The sequence below is a fragment of the Grus americana genome, chromosome 4 (genome assembly GCF_028858705.1).
Source record: "Grus americana isolate bGruAme1 chromosome 4, bGruAme1.mat, whole genome shotgun sequence".
Classification (NCBI taxonomy): domain Eukaryota; kingdom Metazoa; phylum Chordata; class Aves; order Gruiformes; family Gruidae; genus Grus; species Grus americana.
The window spans coordinates 70423918-70451160 of NC_072855.1; positions in this window are offsets into that span (position 1 = coordinate 70423918).

Consider the following 27243-nt stretch of genomic DNA (forward strand, 5'->3'; position numbering starts at 1 on the left):
CAAGGTCTCTGAGGGCTCGAGGGGATTTTGGTTTCTATCACTACTGTGAGAAAGAGAGATGCTAACTCCCTGAGCGTAGGGCTGGGGTTCCTCATCGGTTTAATATCGAATTTTGCAAGTGGAGCCCCTTCAGCAGGAGAAATTCAGCGTGTCCCCAGGTGCTGAGGGAAACGCCTGCCCGTGAACGCTCCAGGGGATTTGCCACGGCACGGATGCCGGGTGGGTCTGCGTGTGTCCTGCCTGCAATAGTTCTGCATATTACCAACAGGCAGATTATAGCTCGCTATTTTCAGCATCCAAATTTCAGGTGAAGGCACATTCAGTGCCAGACGGAGAGCTAAGTCTCATCTGGAAAATCTATTTCTTAACATTCCGATTACAAAATGTACAACTGCTTTGCATACGTTCACTATCTGTTAGTTTATGCTTAGCTAGTCGGCTGTTATTCTAGCTGTATTTGATAGAAAATGCCAGAGGGCCAGATGGTTAAATGGTGTAAATTAACCAATTCCACTGATGTCAGCTGATTTTGATAAGCAGAGATTCTGGGCCCTTTGAGTTAACATACCGCATTCACACACCTGGGCTGGTTTGATAGAAAAGCGATGTGATCTATTTGCAAACAAATGGAAATATGGAAATGGCGGTGGTGCTTCAGTTGGGACGGTTCAGAGTTGGAGTGTGAAATGTTTCAGAGCCATGGGACTTATTCTGGCCTGCCATTCAAGTTATCTTACAGCTTACAGGTAGAAGTGAAGTTGTGCTTGCTTCACCTTTATAAGAGCTTCCCAAACATTTCAGATGACTGTGTGCTGATGTCAGGTTGGATGTGAGTTGATTTTTGCTTGGTTTAAAATTTGGACTACTATATCTGGGGAAAAAAAAAAAAAAGGAGTTTGGACAGAGGTGATGTGAATCCAGATTAAACTCGAGGTCAGATAGAATTTCCCTAGGGTGAGATCCTTTATGTGCTTGGGATTCAAGGATATCACGCTTATTCAGATTAGAGCTGAAAAAACATTTTACATAAAACACTGTGAAATGAAACCAAAACTCTGTGAAACGAAAAGCACAGGCTTTTTAATACTCCTGCAGTGGAAGAATGAAGAATATTCTATGAGGCTCACGCACCCATAAAAATGTAAGCAAGATGATGTATTTCTGAAAATGAGATTGCAGCATGTTTTGAAGCATAATGCTGTAAAGAAGCCATTGTGCAAGCAAGTAACAAAATAAAAAAACAACACACCCCCCCCCCCCCCCCCAAATAAAGCAAGAATCAGTATCAAAAGACCTAAATATAAGTTGCATGCGTTATTCTGGACTGAAAATACTGCTCTGGGAAATAAACATGAGATGCTTGAGTGACAATATCCAAATACAGAAACAACAACAGAAAGGCCAGCCAGGAAAAGATGAGACAACAGCACAAAAGATGCAAAAAGATTTGGGGCATTTGATTAACAGATATACAAAAGAAATTTCTTTGGCCTTTGTTTTTGCAGTGGTTTTTACACTTACGTTGTTGAATGTGTATCAGAACAGCTGTAAAATTCCTGTACGTATGTAGAACTGGGTTCCTTGGAATATTTATCATCCTGTCAGGGGGAAATTCTTCCAAATTTATTTTAGTAGCTATTTGGTTTGCTTTAATTTTTTGTTCATTCAAAGCAATATTAACTTCTCATGCATGTGTGCCAAAGAGTAACTTGGATTAAAAAAACCCCAGTTTCCCTGAAGAAGAAATAAAACCTGAGTATTTAGGTTACCAGTCCTACATAACTGAATACTACATTACGACCTATAAGAGTTATTTGTATCCATTGCATATAAAGAACCAGCTGAGGAAAAACTGGTGATAAAACACTATGCAGGCATTATGGGGTTCTGATAGTAAAAAGAGAAAAGCATGAGTAGTTTATGATTTCTTCAGACTCCCAAGACACTTATATACCTGTATTGTATTTTTCTAGGTTCAACACTTTCATTATCCTATACCACTGTGAGAAGCAACATAATTTTCCTGCATTTATGGCTTGTAGTGGCCAGTTTAGACACAGGTTTCCAAGGAAGAAGGTCCCCATCAGTGCAATATTTTGCATATTTTGCCTATAAAAATATCTTCTCCCAGCGTGCTAAATCCTAGTGTTGTGAGGGACTGGGGAGCCCGAAGATATTTCTTCCAGAACAGCAACCCTCCTGAAGTTTAACAGAATTTCAAGGGAAAAAGAGAAACACTCTTTTTATTTATTTATATTGTAAAAAAAATTTAAAAAATCTGATCTGATGCCAATAAAATGACTTTATATTGTTTTCATTTCCAATTGTAGTGACGATGTTTCAGAATTTTAGTGGGAGCTTCAATACTAAGAAATACCGAGCTTTCATTTTGCAGACCTGAGGCTGTTTCTCATAGTCCAAAGACACAGAGCATGGACCACCCTTCGCTATCAGGCGATGAGACAGTCCTGACTGCTTTTAAAGAGCCCGGACTTGCTTTTTTTTGCTCAAAGACAACATTTTCCAGCAAGTCCTGCTGCTGGGTTGAAGACCTCCATGAGAAGGAGCAAACACCAGGAGACTGCTAATCTCCCCCCACCCCCCTTTTTTTTTTTTTTTTAACCCTTCTCACTGTAATTTCAATCAAATTGCGGGCGTGTTGGGGATTTTGCGGATCAGCTGGCCTCCTGGGAGCTGCTTTTCCCGCCCGGCGCGGTCCCGTTCTCCCAGGAATGCCCACTAGGTGGTAGCAGCAGCCCGGCTCCACGGCCAGGCTCCCGCGGGCACCCCCGGCTGCTGCCTTCCGACCGGCGCCGCGGTGCCGAGCCGCCTTTTTGGGGAAGGAACCGGTGTTCCCTCGCTTCTGCCCCGCTTCGTGCTCCTTCTGGGAAAGGGGGTGTGTGTGTGTGTGTGTGTGACCATGCAAGGTCGTACTAGTGGTTTTTAGGGGGTGAAGTGACCCTCAGGACTAGGGGTGCACCCACGGTGACTTTACGCAGAGCAGGCTGAAGGCTGTTGAGAGAAGTAAAGGAGATGAGAATGATCTCCGTAGCAGATTATTTTTTTTACCCTCAGCTTACAGATTCATCACCTTGTATCTTGTGCATGCGCTGATTGTGCGTTGCAACGTTCACGACAGATCACAGCTAAGAGGAAGGTTGCTGTTTGTAAGACCGAGCTGTACTCCAGCAGTTAGAGTTTGCAACGTTCAAGTCTTACTGGTGTTTCAGTTTGCTGGTTGCTTAGATGCATTACTGGGGGACAGAAAACCTGGCCCTTGTTCTGCACTTGTTTTATGCTTTTATTATCGTAACTACTCAAAATCAGTATTCTTTCAGAAAGCACAATTTTAAAATGGAGCTCCTGCTTTTCTTCTTGGGATTTAGAGAATACCTAGAACAATAGAAAAATGGCCTTCTGTTTCCCAAGCCACATGTTACCTGTTGTGTTTTAAAAGACATTTTTTCTTTAAAAACTCCTTTCCATTTTGGCTGTCCTCCTGACCTTTTTGGGTCATTTAGAGTGGCAGGTACAGCAAAACAGTACGATGAGAAGGGTTTTGAAGATGTCTAGTAAGCTGAGCAGCAGCCATTAAATGTTCAGAAAGGAAGGCAGGATATTTTTTTTTGTCCATGAATAAATGAGAAAAAGCAATAATTTACTGAAGATTAGTGAGGAATAAGGAAAGATTCTTGGGTGTGCAGTCTGTATATTGCACAGAGCGTAAGGAATGAGACATGGCTCAATGTGCATTTTTCCAGTCGTGTCTTGCTGAAGTGTTTCAAATGAAGGGATCTTGTTTTCAGGCATAGTCTTCTTAAGATCAGTAGGAAATTACATAAAGACTAACAGTGAGAGTACGTTCAAAAACCCAGATATTTTGCTCAGAAGGCAGGTAGTGACAAAATTAAAGCTTTATCTCAGCCATACTAATGAGGTGCAATTGCACTGCAGTCTTTAATTACATGATCACTTGGACCAGATCTTCAATGCATATACATTGCTGTAGCTTTATTAAAGCCAATGCCAGTACACACTAGCAGAAAATGTGACTCCCTTTCTTCAACAGAGCAATTTTCCGGAGAAGTACATTCATTTGCTTGAATTAAAAGAAGTACTATGTATAAAGGATTTTAATGGCTACTTACCCACAGGTGTAGGGGGTTACACAAACTTAGCGAGAGCAGTGCACCAGGAAATGTGTCGTTATTATATTTCACCATTAAAGACTGATCGTATACTTGAAGACTGTATCATCATCCAGATGCACAAGGGGCAGAGCCCTGGAACCCATTTTTGGCTGGCGGCTGCCTAACCGTGCAGCTTCACCGTTCCCTTAATGTGTAATTTTATAGGGCTGCCCTGGAGCCCTCTTCGAATATTATAGCAGCGTTTCTTTCATACACTTCTAACGTGCCAGGATGCAAATATAGTGCTACTAATGCCACAGCCTATTTTTGTTTCACACCAGCAGTTAAGGAGAAAGAAGCTAAATCTAATATTTCCAGCCCTCCCCATACAATTACCTTGATTATAAATACATAATGGGTTTGGATTCCCTGTGCTAATTTGATGCAGGTTCCCTGCGAGCGTTAGAGGCTGCTATTAAATGCTGACCAGTTTTCCATAGCCCGGCAGGCGGTAGCCTGGCGCAGAGCTACGGGCTGGGTCGCGGCTCTCTGACAGGGAGGCTGCGGGGCTGGGTTTGAGTAGCAGACGCTGCGGAGGGGATCCAGGTAAACCCTGCGCTTGCTGCCATATGCACGCTCCTCCTGTGCGTCTTGATCTTTTTCATGAAAACTTTTGGGTTTTTTTAAACTTCCTGGAGCTTAATTAATAAACATGACGACTAAGTGAGAGCTGGCACAAAGCCCCTTTCCCATCCAGCACATGGGCATAGTAGGGTAATTGTAGTTATTTACATTTGGCATCCAGCTGACTGAACTAACTGCACAGTATCTTTTTTTTTTTTCTTCTCTTGGAGTAGAGAGGCTATTAAATTAAACAGGTTAATGTGGCTGCAGCATTTCACCCCCCGCTATCCCCGCAGCCATAGTAAATCTGCCACCTGTTTATTTCCATAAAAATTCAATTACAGCACCGCCAGTTTGTTCTTCTTATGTGAGCTGTTAACTTCAGGCAGTTTCAGAGTCAAAGAAGTGCACGGCCCGTTCCTTTCCAAAGCCGTTCTTTCTGATGCTCCTCCTTAGCTGGTAGGGGTTTTTTTGGGTGGTTTTTTTTTTTGTTTTTGTTTTTTTGCTAACTATCCCAGCCCCACACCACCTGAAATGGATTCCTGCCATGGTGCCTTGCCCCGATGGTGCAAAAGGCAAAGCTACGTGCATGCACACACACGTGCACACACCTCATCCCAAGCAGTGGGTGTGCGCCGCGGGGCACAAGCAGAGAGGAACTGTCTGCAAGACCACAGCAGCAGCAGTCAAAGGAGGTTGGCGAAATAGGCTAACGACTGCTATGGTGAAACAGCGATCTTTTTGAAAAAATCACGCTTTTATGATCTCCCTCCCTTACTCTTTCCTGACTTTCTCCTCTGAGGGATACAAACCCATCCGACCATAACAACGAGGCGTTGACTGATGTCCCCCTCTGCATTTGGGCCATGATAGGTAAAACACAATCTTTACAAGATTTCATCATTGAATCAGATGCAGTCAGGGAATGACAAGGCTGGAATTAGGCATTACCTAGAGCTACGTATTTTACTTGCAGAAGGCATCTCTCCTGCAGGAGGAAACCCTGGTGAGCAGGGAAGGCACCTCGCAGGGCTAAGGGACCCGGCTGGCTCTGCGCTGCTTGGAGGTGCTCACCTGGCTGCCCCAAAAACTGGAGGTGGGTGGCAGGGTGAGGAGGGGAAGGCAGAAAGCAAAATCACCCGGCAGACTTGTTTCATGATATCACTTTGTCCCCTGAGTATCCCCAAGGGAATGATAACACGTCTCCATTTTATAGAAAGTTTAGAGAGCATTGGACGAAATAGGAGTACCACTGTTTTCTTTTTTTTTTTTTAACCCACAAATCCCACCATTCCTGCAGCTTACAGTTTCAAAAGCTACCATGGCCTTTCTCTCCCTTATTTCTGGTGGGAAAAATAACTTGGGAATGTTATTCTTCCAACAGTCTAGATTCTGGTCAGATGCCTGATTGTTTTTTCCATTTCATCACTGCTCCCTCCTCCTCCTTATTTTGTGGTCAAGAGCTTTCGCTTCTGCCAAAAGCAACAGTTTTAATGAGGAGCTTGAAGGTCAAAACTCAGAGAAAGAAACAGAATTTTGACTCAGCAATGAAGTCCATATGCTATCATCCTCGGTCTGGCATTCCTGCTAGCGACAGGCATTGTGGAAATGAAGGGCCCTTTGGCATACGCTGTTTGCTGGGGGGGTATTTGAGGCGTGAAGGGGATAAGGAGCAGGGTGCTCTGTCTGCAGAGAAGGGAAAAACCATTGCGTTAGCTCTCAAGGCCAGAGGATGGGATAGCTTCATTTTTAAAGTTGCAGTAGTTGGAAGTGCCTCTTTTGGGACTTAACCGGAGATCCAGGGGCTGATGTTCTCCTGCCTCGTGTCTTGCTGTGCCATGGGACACTGCTAGTGGTCACCAAGCCTGAGATTCCTCTGTCCATCCCCCGTGGCAGCGTTTGGCAGAGCTATGGGCTATGCTGTGCTGAGCATGGCGAGGAAGACTTGGCCTTGTGGACATCCTGAGAGAGAGAGAGAGAGAGAGAGACGAGATTTCTTAACCATGCCGCTATGGCAAAAAGGCGAGTTATTTCCTCAAAAAAAAAAAAAAAATCATGCTACCAAAGGAACATTGGCTTATAAAAACATTGACTAATCTTGTTGCATTATTCCTTTTTATTTTTACAAATGTAGACCCACCCACCTTGACAATGTTTTCAGAGCGGCTCCTTCAGCCCGAGGTCGGCCAGGAGAACGTGCTCCGGGGCTGCCTTCTCGTCCTGCAGTGTCCTGAAGGCAACACGATGGGGGTACCTCTCCATTACTCCTGCCTGAAAGGGAGGATGCACTTGCTTCATCCTATTTGCCGTAAAAATACTAGTTATAAATCAACTGTGCTACAGTTGTAAGGGAAATCTGGAGCACAGGGAAACTGCGCTCATACCAAATTGTATGGGTTTTAGCTCACGTGTTCAATAGCCTTTGAGACAAAGACTGTGTCTACTTTCATGTACTTTTTCTGAGTTTTGCATAATTATTTATTACATATGACCAATGCATTGCTCGGGTTGTGTTACTTACACCAACAGTCTTTGGAAATCTCCATAGTTTTTTATTTTACTGTTTTCCCCTCCAGAGTTATGTCCTTAGGAGAAGAATTATGTTGCAGAACTTTGTCCAACTATTTAAATTTGGAATGACAATGATATTTTCAAAGGATAGTTAAGAGATGGGGAATGGGTTTCATCTCTGTATTACAGCATTTTGCCAGAACCAGACGCAGGTGCGTTGTCTTTGGATACCAAATTATTCATCTTAAACACAGTTAAACAGTAAGATTATTTTTTTTTTCCTTCTGGCAGGTTAGATTCTTCCAAATAAAATTCTAATTAATTTCTTCAGTCCTGACTATCATCTTAAGCAAAGATCAACAAGAAATTTATGCCTATGCTTACAATTAAGAATGGCAATTGTCCCGAGTAGGGTTTCTTCACGTGCCAGAGTTCACGTTTGCCTGCTGGTTGAAGGATTTGCATGGCCACAGTGAAGTCAGAGTAAATGTTTGTGCAGGAAGGAGTTCTTGGCAGGAGTCAGAGCATCAGAATCTAGTCTTTCTGCAGAACACAGGATCGCAAACTTCTTGCTGGTTTTGTTGCTGAACAGCAAGGGCTTATTTAAAAAAGAAAATCGCGACGGTGCGTTTGCTTTTGCTGCAGGTGATCCGACGTGGCGTGGGCTGTTAGGAAACTATGGAGTCCTAAGGCTATGTTGTTACTTGCAGTAATTTACCACAAGCTATATTAGAAAGATTGTTGAGGAAATGATTTAAAAAAATAAACAAGGAACTTTGGACAGTTTCCAAATCTTTCCCCTTTGGGGGATTTTAGGGTTTAATTGGCAGCTTTAACATCAGTCCTTCAGAAGAATGAATAACTAACTAGTTATTTTACCGTTACATAGCAATGGTCATTGTGGAGTGGATGTTTCCCACATGATCCCTCAGCAAAGAAAGTATATCTTTCCTTATGTATGTTCCTTGTATCTTTTACAAGGAACAAATGACCAGGTAGCCCTGTGAAGCTTTAAAAACTCAAAATGATTTGCAAGCAATACCCACGCACTGTTCATCCCTGCTGAAATGCGGGCTTCTGCAGGGTAGACCAGGACGACTCTTCAGTACACGAGTGACCGACCATCTAGTGAACGTAGATGCTAGGGACTATAGCGGGGCAGTATGTAATTACCCAAACTAGTAACACGGTCAAGGAAGACAGCGTCCCATTTTATTCCAGAGAAACTCTTTTTCATCATGGAGAGTGATGCAACTTTGGGTTAGTTTTACTTCTTATTTGTTGTGTTGTATTTATTGTGTTTTGGGTTGGTAGGTTCCTTTTTGCCATAGAACACCATAATTTTAGGCTCTTTTATGCTCTCTTGTATACATTATATTTGTCAGACATTATCCTTTCATGTGACCTAATCACCTAAAGAAAGTATTCATGCATTTAGTAAAAGTCCAGACTCAGGTATTGTGTAATTAATTCAAATAAGAACTGTGTAACAAAGGACATTGGATTCAGATGATCTGAGTTTTACTGATTCCTCTCAGAGTTTTCTAGAAAAGGGGAATGTTAATTTATCATGCCTAACTGCCTGGAGGAGTATTAATAGATGTTACAGAATGGAAATCTGTTACTATTTATTGACACTAACATTCCTCAGGCTGCCTGTAGGAAACCTTCCTTCCCATTATCTTCCACTCCAATTTATTTATTTTCAGCCTACCAGATACATTTATTATTTGCTGTCTGCAGCTTCTTGAGAAGCAAAAATTTACTTTAACCTTTATTTGGACATATTTGCTCTTAACTAATCCATACTGAGTGCTTTTTGTCACCATACAGTCTGGATTTATTTATATAGAATTTATTCTCCTACTTTTGTGGGTAAACAAAGCTCAACGCTGGCTGGATCCTAAGCGCTTTCCTGGTGAATAGGTGGCTTCCATCCAGAATGGAACAAATAGGACATCTAGAAGAAAAGAAACATCATAACATCCTCAGAAGATTTTCCATGGGAAAGAAAATGATTTGGAGATTGCTTCTTATCGTTAAACAAATTATTTGGAAAAGAGAAAGGTCTTATTTCCCTTTACCATGTCTACAAAACAAGGATGGAGTTTCCCAGATTAGATGAAGAGAACGCAATCAATGGCTTATCAATGCTCCAAAACCAAAAGAAGTCTTGAAATAGTTGCATTCACCAGCCAAGAGCAAGGCACACACTTACCAATAGTTCACTGATGGCATTCACTATCCTTATAAATGCAACCTGAAATTTAACCATGTAAGAAATCCACATTACTGGAAAAGCTGAAGCTTGAAGAACATGGTACAAATGTTTTAAAAATGTGATGTATATACATAGGGAGGGGGGGAACTGTATTTTTTTTCCATTTCTTCTTTTTTTTGTCTCAATTTTAGTTACATTAGGTGGCATAGCTTACAAGAACAGGTAAAAGGTTTCCATTAGGAATATGGTTCCTAATGTGACTCTCCATGTAATTGTGAAATCAATGAACTTTGCAGCAGTAAAAGAAAAAAATAGAGAAAAGGTGGAATTTCCAAACTGGTGTGTACCCATAATTTTAAGAGTTATTTTGGCGCCCGTTATCTTTAAATTGTCTTTTTAAACAATTTGTTTTAGCAATTGGTGAAGAAAAAAAATTGCTGAGTATTTACAGTGTTGCTCAGTCTACGCTCTCTGTCCGTGAGGAGCAGATGCCTCTGTTCTTCCTAAAGAGTAACCGCGCACGTACCGGTGAAAGGTTACTTAGAAGAGCATCCAAACAGCGTAGCCCATCCAAACAACTGCAGGATGACTGCCAGCTCTAACAAATAACCACTGACAGCCAGAACCTGGGGTATTTGTGGGCAACATCAAGGTGTCAACAGCCTGACAGAGCTTGTCTGTCACTCCAGAAGGAGCTAACACGTTCTGAAACTTGTGAGGGGTAATGGCTGTAGAGGCAGCCTGGGAGGTCGGTTCCTCTGGGTGTCCCTTCCCAGGACAAGCCGCAGGGTAAACACCGGTTTCCTGTAAGTTTTTGATCAGAACTTTACAGAGGTGTGAGAATGAACAGCGACAAGGAGGACTGGAATTAGTGATTTTGTGTTTTAACGCTATGGTTGAATTTTGCTATTTGTAAAGCAGGAACACACCTGACTTCAGAAGTTCAGATAGAACATGGAAATCTCTTTTTCTTTTTTTTTTTTTTGTTTCATTAAAAGCTTTCCATCAGTGGTCAGATTCCTAACATAATTAAACCAAATGAACAATTCCTGTGTGCTCTCTAGCAGCAGTGATGGACTCTGCTGATCAGCTGCAGGCTAATTATCCTCTCCCATCCATGGCCAAAGTGAGGACTAAATCCACCGGCCTGGCACACCTGTACAGCTTTAAGTAATTAAAAGGGTACATGTCCTCTGCTTTTTAATTGGCTAGGTGAAATGATCGGTAAAATGGGCTGATGATTCCCAGCTGTGGATGTAAATGAAGGCATTTATAAAGCTTCAGAGGATGCCTGTCCACTTCAGGTGGTGTGTTTCTGTTCCAGACAGAAGGGATGATGTTAGGGAGCTGTGGGCTCTCATTTTCAGGCCGTGTGGCAGGATGACGGGCAGAGGTGAGTAGCTTTATGGGGTGGATTTCACCGGTGTTGCTAGCAAAAAGGGGAGTGGAAGATCACTGGGTTGTTTATTAGGTTTTTTGTAATACTTGCTGAGTTAAGGAAACATTTTGGGGAGAGAGTTGCCAAGTTCTTGGAAGGTCACCAGGTAAGGTGCCAAACTGGGGCCATGTAAAGCGGAGCTGCTGGTCCCCAGGGTGACTGCAGCTGAAAAGCCCTGACCTGCTGCCATTTAGAAATGCAGCCACTGGTGATGTCTTAAGGCTGGGCAGGATTTTAAAGTGGGTATCCTCACTGATTTCAATTGCTTTAATGTGTTGTGTAACTTAGTGTTTATCTATTTCTAGTAACTTGTGTGAAGTTGGGATGTGAATATGACCTTCTTCTGATCTAGTCAACTTACTCTACAGTGCCCAGAGTCAAAGCTGATGACGGGTGGCAGGCTGTGAGGTTTATGGTACTCGGCATGAGGGAGAGCTGTCTGGTCTGAGGGACTTTTAAGACCTGTCAATGCAAAGACAGCAGGAATGTTGACCTCTAAGTATTGCTTGGCTTTTTTAGATGAAGTCTTGAGCATGGCGTTGCTTGTGCATTGTGGACAATCTGTTTTAAAATGATGTGACTGCTGTCCCTTGGGGGACCCTCCGGAAAACTGCTGGGGGTGTTTCTCTCCAATGGGTTTGTCTCGATGAGTAGCATGGTGTATAAATGCATGGTGTAGGAACGCACTGGGGCTTTTGAAGCTGGAGTGATAACTGGTTCTTTTGAAGCCGAAGTGGTGATTGGTCCAATGGTTATTTAGATGGAAATCCTTACCTTTAGTGTAAACGTTGCTGATTTTTAAGCTCTCAACTCTAACTTCTTAATAAAAAGATTTTATACCCTGTTGTTCTTATGTTAGTGTTGACGGCAAATCTGCCCTAACTTTTCTTATTGGGATCTGATTCTTTTTCATCCTGGTACTCCTTTATCCATGAAAACTAGCTGTAAAATGCTATTAAACCAGGTCCTTGATCAGAGGGAGTGCGTCAGAGGGCATCGTCCCTAAATTACACCCATGAAGAGAACCAAAGTAGTGTCTTGCTTTCACACTCTTGCTGCAGACCAGAGTTGTGTGGGCTGGGCGGTTGTGTTGGGCCAGAGAATCTTTTGGGAAAAATCACCTTTCTATCCTGGCAGTAAAAGCCATTGTGTTATGCGTGGTGATGATAATATATGCATCCTACTGCAAATATGAGCCCCTTGTCTAAATATCTGGTGTGTTGCTAACCAACACTGACGGACAAACTACGGAGCATCATCACTGAGCAGAACACGCTGGAAGGTGGGATGGATGTGCTTTACAAACAGTAGGTGAGAAGGACTGAAATGATGAGCCAAATTCTGAGATAGCGCAAACATTTAATTTCCTGTGGCCAACTTGCTGGAAGGGGGAGCAAAGGGTGGAGGAAGTTCATCTCTGAAGTTATCACAGGGGATCCGAAAGGCTAGAAGGAGCTGACATGACACCAGCAGATATCCAACAAGCTTTATACTGAGGAATTTTAATTTGTATTCCTGCGCAGGGACAGAGAAAGGTAATGGGACCAGGACAGTGATTATCAAGAAATCTTTTTGCCTTAGCTTGTATATTATTTACAGTTATCTAGATTGTCTTCTGGGCAATACTTGGGCCTACATGTGTGATGCATATGAGTTAATCAGAATATTTTTTCTTCTAGTCTTAAACACAAGTAAAATATTTTATGATGAAATTTTTCACTTGTATAAATCTTCTTTATGACATGGCTATGATGTCCAAGCTGCAGGTATATTTATCCTGAGGGAGAAGTGCATAAGTACAGTACAGGTGACACCATGACAAATAACTCTTCAGCCGAAAAAGTGTGTTTGCAGTAAGAATAAATTTGCCTGGCAATTTTCACTTTGAATGATTTATTTTTTTAGGGGAAGGTAAGTCTGCAAAACCAAGTTAAACTCTACTCGGTGATGTCCAGCTAGGGTGCATATTAACACTGGGACATAATAAGAGGTCTCTCATCTAAGCTGTACCCTGTATGGCAACTATGGCCTTGGAGCAAAACTGTCACTTCGTGGGGGCTGTGAAGTCGAGAATGTTTTGTGGGAGATGTGGTGCAAGCAGAGAGCCTGGTTACTGTCAAAGAGCAGGGCTTCAGACCACAGCTCCTGTGAGGCACTGCCGCACCACAAAAACGTGGAAAGTGCTGAAATCAATGTGAATTGCCACAGAAAGCTTTAAAGGATGTGTTTTGACAATGAAAATTAAGATGCCTGTTTAGACTGAAATAACAAAAACATTTTTCTCTGATTTCAGGGTTTTTAGATTTCGATTAATGTAAAAAAAAACCCCAAACCAAACAACCTCCAGGCGTTTAAGTTTTCCTTCAGTACAACTAGCGTTGCTTTCCTGTGTCAGCGGCGTTCCTTTAGGCTCCTTGGAACACAGTGACTCCAACTTTCTCTTAATACTCCAGTAGGATAGCTGGGTAGCTACAAAATAAATTACTGTGATGGTTTTTCAACAATCATCAAAATGAATAGCATAGGAGATAGTTGCAAATGTGGTTTTGATACTAACAGCTTCTTGAGAATCCTTTTTAACAAAGTTCTGTTAAAACCATTGGTTTTTTTCTTTAAGCATACCAGGTATTATTCTTTCTCCTTTGCAATTGCTTTAGACAGAAGCCTCTTCCCAGGCTTGCTATAATTACTCTTACTTTACACCTTGTACATGAAAATAACTTTAAAATTTGTATATTTATTTTATGCATAATAATTGAAAAATAGCCCTAAAACCCCAGTAAAGTAGCCTTACAAAATACCTACTTCTAACTACATTTAAAGCAACTCGCGTACACTCTGTGCTAAGTATTATTCTTATTTTTTGTTATATATCAGCCTGTCACTTTAAATGGCATAGTGCATGATGTGCTTATAATGATAATTTAAAAACAATTTTTCCATTCTCTGAAATGGCTTAAATAATTCTATAAAATTTCTATTCTATATAAGTGTTTCTAAAGTTGCCTGAGGGCAAGAGTTATGAAGAGTTATCTGCATTTTTACAGATCAGTTGGTTAAAAGAGAATGCTAGCTTATGGTCTTGGAGAGTGTGAGAGAGCCTGAGGTTCCAATTTAAATTTGAATTCTGTTTTCTTCGGTTACCGAAAACACTACATTTTCCCAACAAGAATTTTTTTGATCTGAAATTTTCCTTTCTCACCTTGGATGCGATTGGGGCTGGGGCAGGGCTGGGTAATCATGTAAAAATTGGTTTAAGGGAATGAAATTAGTCTGGAAAAAGTCATGTTAGCTCATCCTGCTGAGATCAGTCTTGGTGAATTCTCATTAGATGCTTATGTAGAAATTACTTGGTGATTACTGATGGAAGAATATTTTATAGATACGTAGAACTCTTATTTTTTCAGAATGTCAGCTGCAGGGAAACTTTACAAAGTCCTAATTAGGAATGCTTGAAGAAATAAGAATTTCACATGTGCTGCAGCTTGCACTTGGAACACAGTGTGATAAATTGGGGGTGATTTTTTTTAATTGATAAAACAGGATAAACTGTGTTTTCAGAATTCCCAATCTTGACTGAGACTATCAGTCACACTTTACCTGGTCTCGAGCATCAGATTAAGGTCAGGAATTTGCTGCGTGAATTAGTTTTTCTGTTTATCACTGCTTTTTATTAAAAGGATTCAAAGAGCATACTGTACCCGTTGTAATGTAGAATGGTGCCGTCGGTTCTAAGCTGTCTCCTGCGACATCTTATGGACTAGATGAGAGACGAAATAGCAGTGGAGGGGGGCAGGAGGGAGGGTTTTACAGGTAGCTTGCCCCTCGTTTATTGCTGCAATGAAGTCAAGCGAAGAGCTGTGGAAAGGCTGTTCCAGATACGGGCTGGAGAAGGCCAGGAGGGCAGGATTTGGGAGGGGTGGGGTAGGTGAGGGATTAAGTACAGAAGCTGATCTCCTTGCAAACAGGTCTGCTCAGGTGTTACGACCTGAGAGCAAGCTGGTCGCAACAAACAGAGTGCGATGGAGCTGCTGGGAAGTGGGAGCCCCCCCCGCCCCCCCCGGAGCCCGAGCAGCTGGGACAGAGGGAGCAAGGGAGGAGGGAAAGAGAAAATCAAAGCATCTGTGTGAGTTTTCTGCAGAAATGAAGTAATGGCAGAGGTTTGTACAGGCGGTGCTACGACATAGAGAACACATGAGTTTTCTAAATGAAAAAGAGTCCTTTCATTTTAGGCAGAACAGATGTTTTAATGCTTGTCATGTGAGGTGAATAAAGTCCAGCACTGTGTGACTTCTGCTCTTCTGTGAGTTGCAGGAATAACATGCCAACAAACAACTTCTTTCTGGATTTGGGCTTTTGAAACTTTGGATGCAAAATATTTATTTTCCGGCTGATGATAGATGTTTACTACTCCCTCTTTTTAATACTTTGAGGTTAATATTGCTGATATCATCCTAGTTTAATTACAAACTATATATATAAAGAAGCTTAAATATTCTTAAAAAATCTTAGGGTTATGAAAACTGGATAACTTTCCTCCTAAAGTTGACAAAAAAATTTCAATGCTTTTGTAGATAAGGAAGAAAACCCACTGGAGATGTGGGTTTGATCAAAGTTCTTACTTTCTCAGATATTCTTTTTCTACTTTCCGCAACACATTTTTTTGTGGTCAAAAGATGCATTTTCTACTTCTGTATGTCCGTTGTCGTATCATCCTTTCATTCTTTGAATGTGTTTGGACAGAAGCAAGGAAGAAGTGTGAGGGTGCCAGGAAAAGAACCAATTACAAAATAAGGAGAAGGGTTTTTGTTACCAGCCTCCAGGCAGTTAAAATGTTATTTGTTCTACTGTGAAGCAATTAATGGCTAAGACTGCAGGAAATATTTAATTGGGTATTGATTTAAAACAAAACTGGTACTCACTTAAGTAGTTGCATTCTGTTGAACTGCCCTTATCTTGGGCTTAATATAGGCTTTCAGACAACAGTGCTAATTAATCTGTATATGACCTTTGTCTCATTTTAACCTCTTGGAGGATCAAGACAGCGATCTTTTGGAGGATCAAAACTGGCAGTGTTTGGAAGATGCTAGTATGAAGTTATAGCTGTGAATTATGATGATTCTGGTAACTATAGAATAATGCCATTTCATCTTAAAAGCACTAAACTTCAGGTGAAAGTCCTTTGTAGTGTTTAAGTACATATTTAAATGTTAAGATGCGTGGGCATGTTTTTGTGGATGTGCTCCATGTCCAGATGAATTAGGACGCTGCCTAGGAACGGGGTGTGATGACACTACTGAGGCACGTGGCTGCATTTCTTGAAGTTCCACTCCTCTTGGCTCTTGTTTGAGGGCTTTTTCACATGGACACCATGGCCATTACTGTAGGGCAAACAGCAGAACAAGAGGCTGCTGGCATATGGCATAGCAACTTCTTGCTTTCTGAATCAAGAGAAACGTAAGATCATCTTGGACTGTTTTTGTGCGTAATACCTATTCTCAGAGCTGTAGGTGGTGAAACTGGGGTGGCTTCATGCAGGTGGAACAGTTTAAAGCAGCGCTGCCAAACAACAGAGTACTGAAAACTCCACCCCTGCTATTCAGCGAGCAAGAAATGAATCATGCTGATGTCATCAGCAGGGACACACTGCTAGATCAGGGAACAGTGTCCTCTCTTTTCTAATCTCTTACTAAACTTTAATTTTTCCCTGAGGCGTAAGGGAAAGGGAACCTGAAATGGGAGTCCCAGCTGAGAAGTTTTGTTGGAGATGTTTCCCATGTGCCCAGTCCTAGGGAAGGATTTCTGTTTGCTTCTTGGGTGCGAAGACTGGCTTCCTGACAAACCCTTCCTTTTTCTCCAAGGAGATGAGGAACTGGGTGGGCTCCTCTGAGGTGTTTGTCTCCTTTTAGTTTTCCATTGGCTTTTTTCAAATCATTGTCTTTGCACACCTTTATCTTGTATAGCTTAGCTTCTAATTTCAGCTAAGAAATCAAATGTGTAGTTTTAGTTGTAAACCTTCAAAGACTGATGACAAATATTAATTATAGTATACACATGAATCTTAAACTGTTTCCAAAGTAAAATAACAACTTTGGAAAAACATTGCCCAGTGGCATTTGTAAATGTGAGATTGATAGGCTTTCTGTCTGTCTCTACCTTTCCACAGTCCAGCCAGATTTTAACAAGCTCGTTGCATCTTTCCTTTTGTGGTATTTCTGTTTTGTCATCGTTGGCAACAGCGCCAGCGCAGATGAAATGTAAAGCAAGGTCCTGGGGAGCGCGCTCCAAATTCTGACTTTGTACCGTGCACAGTAGGGTAGCTCAGAAGACATTGCCTATCCTGAACTACAGAAAGCTAAATTAGTAACTTTATTATTATAAAAGGTACAAATTGCAATCTCGTAATACTGCCTACTTGGAAATGCACTTATTATATGCATGTCACTGGGGATCTCTAAAGAGATGTAATGGTGTTTACCATGCTTACCAGTTTATAGATGTGAAACTCAAGCAGAGTGGCCCAAAGTTGTGCAGAAACATCTCATCATAGTGTTGTGTCCTCTTTCTCTAACAGTTTGAAGGAGGGGGGGGTGGAATTGTGACCTGTGTGATTTTTTTTTTTTCTTTTCCATAAGGAGTTGTCACAGAACTGAGGGTGGAACAGTGGAATTCTGGCTCTCAGACTTCTGCTGTAACATTTTAATCTTTCTTGTTAATAGCAGGATGAATAATACACTGGCTCCTCCTGTTAGTCATTATTTGACACACATTCCAATAGGCTGAGTGTTGCTAATTATGATGAATTAATATTAGCTCAACTGTATCTAAACTGGCAAGTCAAAGGATTGAAAAGTACGAATTACCCTCCAGATAGAGGAAAAAGCAGTTTAGCAAAAGTAACCCAGACTTTTCCTCATACCCCATTCATTTTCTCAAGTACATTTATTAAGTTCTTTTGCCTCCAAAACCCCCAGGAAAAACTAAACTTGACCTAGGCTGAATTCCCTTACAAAGTTGCATATACATTTGTGTTGACCAGGTAGCTATGTCCCTGCCCGGAGCACCTGGCTTCAGGCTCGGTGTCCCTATGCCGAGGGGGGCTGAATAATGACATGGCTGTGTTAGTTCTTTTCGTCTAGCCAGTTTGTGATCCTGAATAGCCTGTAATTCCCTAAGCCTCTTACTAATGCAGCTTGAGAGTAGCAAAGCTTTCTTTGCTTTACAGTCTACCTTTAGTTTCAGGGAAAAGGACTAGTGTTTCATTCTTACTTGTATATTTTCATAACACTTTGAGTGTTTTGATTTTTGGGAAAAAGGCATTGTTGGTGCCCACTCTGAAAGACCGTTTCTGTTATAAAAACAAGTAATTCAGCATAAATTATGCTTGTCCAGGAAGCCAGTACCTGTGCTTCTGCCCACACAGCCATGTCTTTTTTTTCTACCTAACTTTTGAAAACAGCTGTGCTGTCATGTACTGAGTGACAGGGACGGACGAGGTCACGGAGGAGAGCATGTCCGATGTCTTCAGATCATCCAGGATTATCTTGCAAGTTAACGTGGGAGCACATGAGAACAGGGACCCGATGCTTCAGGAATGGCAACTTATAATTTATGCTGGATGATACATGCCTGGCAACAGGCTTCAATAATGCAAAGATCACTTTGCTTTTAACAGTCTGATCTTTTCCATGGTTCTCCTCCCACCACCCGCCTGACATGGGTAAGCACAACTACATGTCCGCATAAACACAAATAAATTTTGTTTCCCCCTGGAATGCAGGATCCAGTGGGAAGTTGACCCAAAACTTTTTTGAAAACTCACAGGAGGGGAAGGATTTTTTAATCCTTAATGTGCTTTGTTTGTAGAAGGGCAGAACAGACTGTTATTCATGAGACAAAAAGACTCTCTACACTACATGGGTACCAGTGACCCTTTATGAAAGAAAACGGGCCAGCAATAGTTAGCGTTAATAACCGAACACAAAGTGTTGCGAATGTGCAGCTTAGTGCTGCCCGTGGGTGAAGGAAACTCCCAGGCACAGGTCGCCGTGGCATTTTATGCATGGGCAGGGACTGGCTGTAGGAACTACTTGCTGGGGGAAGCACTGGGGTCTTCCTCTCTAAGGAGTTTCCACTGTAAAAGAGAACAAACTACTTTGCGCAAGGTGTTAGTCCAAAGGTAGAAATTTCCCAGGAGCCCTAGCGAAAGTGCTTGGCCATGGGACCGTACAGCAGAGCCCTGCTTCTCTGGTCACCGCTGCTCCTCCCAGGCCAACAGTGACGCTGGAGTGGAAGGGCTTGCTGTGGTGCCTCTTGGTGTCTGCTCACTGGCACCTCCTGCTCTCAGCTGGCGGGTGATGCTGTTGTAAAGCCCAGCCTGCCCTTGGTATGTGGAACTGGGTGAGTGGCAGTGCGTTGGAAACCACCCACTTGTCATGGTAAAAAAAAAAAAAAAATTGCTGTCAAAACTTAATGCAAACTTTAAAAAATGGACATTGAGAAACCCGTAGGAAGGTTAGGTGAACAGGGCAGTGCAAAGATGAGCAAAACTCATTATTCTGTGCATGTCAAGTCCCTGACACTGGACATATCAAATGTAAGTCCATACTGTAAATGTATAAAAAGGCTTTGCTGGAGTGCTCGTAAAGTGCAGTGAAGGAAAAATATGTATGTATGTGTTAACTGAATTGTAATACACTACCTCGCATGTAATAAAAATATGCAACTCATGTTTGATTCCGAAGCAGTTCTGTTATAAGTTTATAGGTGCAATTTGGCTGGGAAGGAGCCGTATAAGGAACAGATTGTTAAATGCCTTTTTAAAATGTTAGTTACTGCTTAACAAGCTGCTTTGAGTTCAATTTCTCTAATCTGCTGAGAAAGAAGTACAAATTGGACTCGATGTTTGTCTAAATCATGTAATTACATTTTGGTATACTAACAGTGTAGTGGTGAGGAAACCTGGCATCTTTGTCTTAACCTGATTTTATTCAGTTCTTTGCCTGGCATACAAATGCAGCTAATTTTTACTGCAAGTATGTAATTAGAGCTGGGTTTGTCTTTGGGGCGTGGGGTAGTTCTTCCTTTGATCAGGTTTGTATTTTACATTAGACTTACCTGTCAGGAGATAGGGAGCTGTAGTCCCCATGCAGGTTCTCTTTGTCCTTGTGGGAGTTCTCGGGAACCCCAGAAATGTCCTTTAACACCCTCAGTTTTTTTTTCACGTCAGGAAAATCTGCAGCCTTCCTTCCCACCTCGTTCTGTGATCTGACAGATTTCACAAGCTATTGCAGTCATGGCTTGCCTAGGTCTGGGCTTGGGTGGGAGACTTCAAAGGCAGCATAGAGGATAGCGGAACAAATGTTGCTGGGTTGTTGGGAAGTCCCTGATTTACAGTACCGAACAAGTCTCCTTCAGCCATAGGGAACTTGTTTTGCCTTTTGCCTAAAACTGCACGCCCCCCCAGAGCAAAACAAATATTATTTGTTGAAGTCGTTACTGACTATTTTTTGGCTTTAGAGGATTATGTAGCTCTAGACTCTGAAGGCTGGACTGCTTATGTTTGGGGAAAGGCATTTTACAACCAAAATTCTCCTCTTAATTTTGTATTGCTGTGTTCTGCAAAACCAACAGTGTTCTTCATGAAGAAGCATATACTAAATAATTTTTCAAGTACTTTTGGATAACAGATGCTATTAGAAGTGCAGTATTTCAGAATTTTAGTGTTTGGGGTTTTTTTTCCTCTGGTCTCAGGAGAAAAATAGATTAAGAAAATACCTTAGTTCTCATGAAACTTTCAAATTTAAAAAACCAAACTACACAACAAAATAATAATACCTCTTTTTTGTAAAAGTCTTAAGGTGTCAGCATAGCTGAAAAGTTGCTCAGGGACTTCAGATGAAAGCCTTATTGGTCCAATTTCTCAAAATTAGGTGTCCCTCAGAGGGGTGTCATTAGGAGTTATATAGTTAGATGCCTTTGAAGACCTGAACTTGGGCTCTTGCATCTCACTTCCACACTGGTAGTTTAAAGAGCAAACATCACTCTGCTGTTGTCATTACTATCAATAGCAGAACAACAACAAAAGTGCCCACGGCCCCTGCAAGTGCTTGGGTTCAGCGAAGGAGTCCTCATCCCTGCTCCTGTCGCCCGGAGATGGAGGTGTGTGCTGCGAGCATGGACGGCCCCATGGGCAGGAGGGTGTCCCGACCCAACGCCCGCATGTGGGATCCCCGGCAGAGCTCCGATGCTGCGCGCCCCTCCGTCTACGGCAATCGTCTGAGCGAGTGTCAGCGGGTCTAAAGCTTGTAATGCATCCGGCTCCTGATGGAGCCCCGTAGTCTGCATTTCGTGTTGTTCAGGGGAAGTGAAAGATCAAAGGGAAGGGAACAAAAATGAAGTAGAAAAGTCAGAGCAGCTTGGTGGAAGGATGGACATCTAGCCACAAAACTCCAGTGTCTTAGAATCAAGATAATGAACTAGCATTACTACACCTTTTCCAGGGTTTTCTTCCTGTGTTTGATGCTTTGTGCTATGGCTTGTTATCTTGTGTCAACATCACTTACTGTCATTTTGGTGAGGAGTCAGTGTGGAAGCAACAATTACCCTGCAAGCTGTCATTAGATTAAAAACGTGAAGCTTTCTGCATTTGGTGACAATGGTGAACTCTCACAGTTGCTTTTTCTTTTTTCCTGCCTCCTTCCCACTTTCATTTCTCACAATCAGTGCTCTGAAAATTAAGATAAACATTTGTTGTAATAAAGGAAATATAATAATCTGGAGAAAAGCCTTAGAGGTATTTCCCCACATAATTCTAGCAAGCTATTGCACACAGTTTGAAGTTTCAGAAAAATGTCATGTTATTTAACAGCAAAATGTTGAAATGCAGGTGACAAAACTTTAACTGTTATCTTATTTCTCTCCTATAATCTCCAATACACTAGAAGGAAGAGAAGTTTTGGAAAATATTGTGTTTGCTTCTTTTCTACAACACTCAGAACTACATTATCCATCTGACGCCTATATGCTCAGAGCACACTGTCTGCTGGCATCCATAGTCATCTTTATGTGCTATGGGACACATCTCAATGTCAAGATGGTTTAGGTATGAGACTCCAGCCAAAATCAGATGATATAATAAGCTTAGACCTACACTGACAACCTTATACATTGAATAGTTTCCTTTGCTCTTGTGATGACTTGGAAGAATAAAGCAGTCGGTCAATCGCTGAATCTTCATCTTTCTGCTTTTTCGGTAGTATATATGCTATAATTCAGAAAATGTTTTATTCCAAGCAGAGGAGTATACCCACTAGGTATGTGCATTGGAGTATTTCACGGGAGAACTAGTTCCGGAGTAGCCCTCAGTCTTGTCTTAACTTGCTTGTGGAAAAACAGATTCTTGCAGTCCACAGGCAAAATAGCAATGTTTTGAAAGAGGCTTTCAATAGGTATGAATTGCGACCAGAATAATGGTAGTTTCATGTTATACTCTAAGGGCTGTGTAAATGTTTTATTATTAGCCTGCAAAAAGATCGATCTATGATGCAATAAAAATGTGAGAGGTAAGGCACGCTCTTCACTGGCTCATAATCTTGGCCATATTTTGCATCACCTAAACGGCAAAGTCTCTTAGATTGCTTGTGTTTAATTCTGAAATGTCTGGTGCCTCGTGAGCACAGGAAAACCCTTTGGGTATAGCGAGATGCTACTAGTGAAGGAACAGGTAAGACTCCTTTTCTGGTCCATCACAAGAACAGCTTGTGTCAACTCCTTCCCTGGCGCGCTGCCCGAAGATGTGGTGGGTGGGCTCTGTGCAATGACTGACCTGGGTAGGGGGCTCCAGGTCGGAGGCTTTTGGCTTTCTTGTTTTAATGGTCTTGTTCTGCAGGCTGAGGCCAGGCTGCTTTGTGGTGGGGAAGTGTCCGTCGCTTTCCTCCTGTGAGTGTTTTGCTTATTTGGTTTGGGACCGGTAGACTTCATGTTCATGCCAAGCGGGTGGAAGAGGAGTTGGGGGTTTGAGTGTGTGTTGGGGTCCTATAAAGGAGAAGGTATAGCTGTAGGAGCAGGTGGACATTGGTCCTGAGGGAGGACACAGGGAACCTGCAGCATGCCCGTGGTCTCTCCTGGCCAGGAAGTGCAGATACCGTATTGGCGGGTCTTTTATGCATGTGCCATATCGGAACTTCTTTTATCAGAATTGCCACTTTGATTTTCTTTGTGTGAGTGCCTGGCATCGTGGACTCCGATTTAGGCATTGTTCTTTGTGCTTTGCAATACCTGGAAGCAAGGTCATACGTAGCCAACCTAGTCAGCTGACTCCTTTTTATCAAGCTTTGTATTAAGATATACACACACTGCAGTCTCTAGAAAGAAATATTTCTATTCCATGGATGTTACTGGGCTCAAATCATGCATTAAAAATTCTTCTGCTCTCTAAATAGCCCTGAGGGAGTTCCCTGTGTATGTAAAACCCATCAGCAATGGTTTATACCAAACCAAAATTGTACATGTTGCCTTACAGGCAAGTTTTCAAGTCTCAGAGGTGTTAAGTCCACTAACGAGTTTCCACCTTCCCAGCAGCTTTTGCTGTCTGGAGTTCGGGTCCCGGGCAGCAGACCAACAGGCCCGTGGGCTGTATGGCAGGACTGTAAGCTACCACTTGCAACAGTGCTACAGCAGCACAGGTTGCGATATTTCTTGCCTTGCTCTCTTGAGCAAGGGCGGGTTAAAGCCTCATTTCTAATTCAGATTCCCAAAATATTTAAGCGACCAGATCCAACTGAGATAAATTGTACTAGGTGCTTACCTGTGCTTGGCAGACTGTCAATTGTCAGGCATCAATTCCCAGAATCGCAACATGAGATCCAAATCTCAGACACTTCAGTCTTAAGTTTCTAGGCCCTAGAGATGTAAACCATTTCTCCTGCCTCTAAAAAAAAAAAGTGAAATAAACCATCTGATTCTGAAGAGCACTCAATGCAAATGATGACTCATTTTCACCCAAAATTTAACTCGCTTCATCAATCACGTGGAACAGAGATGGGGTGTAAGGTAAACTTGAAAGGGCATGCCACTTGGAATATGCCAGAGGCTTGGGCTTGTTTCGTTTGGGTGTGTTCCTGTGTATCATTAGTAGGGAAATATTTAACAACTTAAGACATCAAATTTGCAGATCTAAATCTTATTGCCAGAGTAGGAGGAATTGCATTTTGAATGGCTCATGACAGAAGTTTCAGCTCTTAATATTTAATGAGGCATTGACGATGGGCCATTTCTCTGTTCCAAACAGAGCAATTACATTGGCAGATGTAACTGCGGGGAGATAAGTGAAGCATCTTGTGTTTGAAGTGAAAAGTTGTGCAAGGGGTGAAGGGCAAACTGCCTGTGGCCTTCTCTCTCTGAAGCATCCTCTGTAGCTTGAGCAGACGTTAACCGCTATTCAGAAACTACCTGTGGGTGTTTTTAAATATTTATTACTTTCTCTCTCTTTAAAGTTAAAGCCTGCATCTGCCCACTGCAAAACAAGTCCTTTAAGAATAGATACTGCCTCTCTACAGTAAAAGTTGGTATTTAGCAGAGGAGATAGAAGCTTGTGTCTGCAAGTAGAAATTAAATTGCTCCTGCCTCCCTGCTGTGTGGGCAGTTCTCATTCCTTTGCTCTCCCTGCCCCCAAGTTGTTCACTGCAAGTCTGAGGCAGTGTAAAGAAACAGCATCTGGCTATTCTGAACAAGCCTGGGATGCTTAAAGACATTTCAATGTTAAAAATAATAATTAAAAAAAGGTGTTCAACTGCTAATTCACTTCAACTTGCATCTTTAAGCACTGAATAATCTTTGTCAAGCAGCCAAGGACCGAAGATAAATACTTGTTATAACCACCACTTTATTTTTGGCAAAGCAGAAGTGGACAATTAACTAGTGAATAGTACCAAGGCTTCTTGGGAGGAGCAGGTGTAATGACCCCCTTTTTGGTATCTGTGTATACAGAAACCTAATTATAGTGCATTTTTACATTGCAGTAATGCAAGCAGGCGGAGATTTGCTCTTGACCCATTTTTCAGTGGACCCAATTAATTCCTTCTGCTATATTCTGGTAGGTGGGCACCTCTGTTCAAAGCTGGATAAAAGAACAACACTTCTGTTACAGACTGTAATAATTCTTTTTTTAAAAAGCTATCTCAAAGTGGGCAGGAAGTGGATAGCTAAGCTGAACTACTGATAAAACTGAATGTTTGCACTCAGATTAAATGTAGGTTTTCTGGTCACAGCAGACCAATCGCTGCTGCTTAACATCCGCACCTATTGCTGCAGTATTTAAGTACAAACTCAATCTCTGCATAACTTAAATACGAGGCTTCAAGTCCTCAGTGGCACAAGCTTCTCCGAAGATCAGAAAAAGCAGAAACAGCAGCCTCTGCCATTAGCCCCAGGACCAGAACGAGTCGCCTTAGTGGGGACATACTTTGTACCGTCTGAAGCGTGCAGACAGAAGCTGCTCTGCTCTTTGTTCACCCGGAGTACGCTGGGCTGCCTAAGGCACGGATGCTCCCTCCGCATGGCCTCCGATCACAGCCATGTGTTCAGACTCTTAATCCAGTCCAAAAAGCTTGCCTGTAGCCACAGAGAGAATTTGGGAGGCTTAGTCAGCCTCTGTTCTGTGGAGTTTTGCCTTTGGAGAAATAGCAATGGCAAACCTCCTCCCTTTTCCTGAGGGGAGGAAAAGCAGCTTTATAGCGCCTGCTCCCCCAGAGCTTTAGCGCGTAAGGGTTTTTCCCCCTCTGAGATGCCACCCTGCATCTAATGTCCCTGTTTCTAGTGCCACTTGCTGGTTGGGGCTGTGACAGATGCCATGAGCTGCTTCTCCTCCGCTAGACCAGCAGCGCGCGGAGCTCCCTCTCCTGCCTGGCCCTGTAGGCTGGCGCGCGGTGATTGCGCTCTGCGGAGAAGTCCGTGACAGAACATTGGGAAAGGTCCAGCGAAGGGCAGAGCTGACATTTAGGGTCTATGTGCAGAGCGAACAGGCATGTGAACTCTGCAGATCTGCTGGAGGGCACCCCCCTGCTCGGCAAAGTGGTGGTTCCTCACCAGTCTCTGCTAAGCAAAGGACTGGCACCTCCAGTCAGCACCCGTCCTCCGTCAGGCGGGGATCTGCACCAGGGCAGCTGTCCCGAGCCTTTGAATGGGGTGTTTCTTCCTGCCAGTTTGCTTTTTGGCAGTTACTAAGCCGTGTTATCTAAATTTGGTTGTATGATTAGAATGCCTTGCGAAGGATGCAACACTTGCTTTTCTTTTAAAATAAACTCACAGAGTTCCCAGTTCTCCAAATCCAGTGGAAAAGCAATTTTGGACTAGGAATTATTTCATTTTAATGTTGACTTATTTCTACAGTAATTGATTACTTAAAAAAACAGTTTGGGGGAAATATTGAGACGCTTGTTCTAGAAATGTCAATACAGAATTTTATGACATTACTATAACACTGGTGGTTTTTTCCTCTTAATAATAAAGAGGAAAAGATAAAGTTTTGGCAAAGTTCCACTTATTCAACTTTACAGGAGGCTGCTAAGTTTGTGATTATTTCTTCTTCGATCAGCTTTCCATATCTCTGCTTTTTTCCTCACATCAATATCTGAAAAGAATGTCAGATCCATTGAAGATCAAATTTTTGTGTATTACCATGCAAATAAAAAGATTTTTATTAAAGGAGAGTCTAAACTTACCCTTTAGAGAGCATCTAGATATTTCTCTGCTGTAAAATCAGGCAATCTAATAGATTTGCTCTTCAACGTTTAAATAACGTCTTCCTGAACGTTAACAAGACTGCTCTACAGAGACTGTGTCGTGGCTGTCCCCTTAAGAGTTACGGTGGTGACTATGCAGGTTTCTCTCTGCTAAGCTATAAATATGAAAAACCCACACAGAGTTAAGAGCTCATTTTCCTTGTGTGTATGGGCTGTGACATCTCGGCTATGAGTAGCGCAGGGCGTGACAGCGTGGGTTCAGCAGCTGGGCTGAAATGCAATACTTGTTGTTGCACGCAGAGGGGTTTGCGGTGGTTTACGTGCATCTTGTCTTGCTAGGATCGCTTACCCATGTGCAACGGGCTTCTGTCCACCTGTAACTAGGTGGGATGTTGTCACCAGCCAGGCTTTTCTTGAGGAACCAGGCAAAGTTTCTTGGCCATTGAACAATTATCAAGTGACTTTAACTACCACGCTGTTAACTGTAAGGTTGAAATAAGAGTATTGCTGTGTCTGCTGGCTCTGATGTGAAATTCTGGAAGCTCAGGGTCATGCTAGTGCCAAATTAACAATGTA